Below are 1,629 nucleotides of genomic sequence, written 5' to 3'. Positions count from 1 at the left end.
TATATATATATATATATATATATATATATATATATATATGCACACACATATATACATATATGCGCGCGTGCATACACAGATATAGATAAATATATACACATGTATGTATATATATATATATGTGTGTGTGTGCATATGTATATATGTGTATGTATGGGAGAGATACGCGTGAGTAGAGAGAGAGAGAGACTGAGCTACAGGAAAGAAAACGAGAGAAACAAATATAAAAGAAAGGAAGAGAGCGATCAGGATAGACAGAGGAGAAAAGGGAAAAATAGGTAGACAAATAGGTGAAGTAGAGAGAGTTATTAGAAAATACTGACAAAGAAAGAGGGAGGAGGGACATGCATATAGATAAATAATATAAAATATAATAAAACAGATAGTGTGTATGAGAGGGAGGGTAAGCTAGAGCCACAACCATTCTCTAGCTGCTGCTCTTCCTCTATCACTCTCTAAGCTATGCACTTTTACTCCTGTAGCCGACACCACATTCTCCTACTCCGTTTCTGCGACTCCTCTCCATATCTCTGTGTCGTCTTAGCATGGCTTTCCTCCTCTAGCGCAGTTGTTTTATGCCGATCGGAGTTCAGATTGCGCCACTTCAACCGGCTTCATTACCTTTCTCAGAGCGTAGATCTCAATGCAGAAGTTAGGTGAGTATCTTGGACCTTTCATACAGCCTTTAGATTTCTCGAGTATTGTTGAATTTTGCTTGTTTTTTCTCTCTTAGAAAAAAAAGAAAAAGATCATAATGGGTTGTTTTCTTTCTTTTCTTTCTCTGTCACGATCCTGTTAAAAATTCCTCTCGCGAGTGTGTATATATATACAAATTTAGTTACATTTATAATGGACCCATATAGCAAGAGGCGCATAGCTTTTCTCTCCCTGCGTGTTCGTTATCTTGTGTTAGCAATTTCCTTTCATTCACGGCGATCTGGAAAGGCATGAATGCTACAAAGTCACAAAACTCATTTTATATTTCATTTTTGAAATTTGATAGAATTGTTTGCACGCCCTTCGACAGATACTTCTGGTCACAAAATGAGGATCAAGTGTTGGTTGTTGCATGGCACTGTTCACTGACTGAAACCAATGAAAGAATGTGTGTGTGCGTGCGCGAGTGCACACACACGCTAAGTGTGGATAGCCTCAGTAACATTAGTAAATAGACAGCCTTTCACAACAACTTTTTTGCCTTCAACAGCTTTGCAATAACGTTTCCAGGTGTACGGAAATTTACCTGTAAAAACTCTTTAAAGATATGGTGCACCTGGGGAAGATATTATCCTGACACTTTGTGCATGTGTTTATTTTTAGCTTTTGGCAAACTAAAATAAGCTGTTAACTTTCTTAATCCATCACATAGATAGATAGATAGATGGATAGATAGATATTCTTTATAATTGTTCTTATTTTCCGTTTTTTTTTTTCTTTCTCTGTCGTTGGTTCACTATAATTGCGGAAACATTGAAGGTATTTCGTTTCGCTCCTCATTACCAACAACATCTTTACGAAAACGAAATTACTGGTTTTTCTTTTAGCAGAATCTAGATTTTGGCACTCTTTCTAATTTTCTATTGCATAGTCCTGCATGTGTGTGTACACACACACATATATATATATATA

General features: G+C 36.4%; 1 protein-coding gene across 2 annotated transcripts in view; it reads left to right on the top strand.

Moving 5' to 3' along the window:
• Nucleotides 1-405: 405 nt before the first annotated feature.
• LOC106874067 (nuclear pore complex protein DDB_G0274915) overlaps nucleotides 406-1,629 on the top strand; it is a 69,020-nt gene continuing 67,796 nt past the window's right edge. For both annotated transcript variants that reach the window (XM_014921646.2, XM_014921645.2), the window contains exon 1: nucleotides 406-656. The gene's annotated coding sequence lies outside the window, so the exon portion shown is untranslated. The remainder of the gene's footprint in view (nucleotides 657-1,629) is intronic.

Source organism: Octopus bimaculoides, chromosome 14, assembly GCF_001194135.2.
Source record: "Octopus bimaculoides isolate UCB-OBI-ISO-001 chromosome 14, ASM119413v2, whole genome shotgun sequence".
Classification (NCBI taxonomy): domain Eukaryota; kingdom Metazoa; phylum Mollusca; class Cephalopoda; order Octopoda; family Octopodidae; genus Octopus; species Octopus bimaculoides.
Note: the sequence above shows the minus strand (reverse complement) of the source record. Positions and strands in the feature narration are given on the sequence as shown.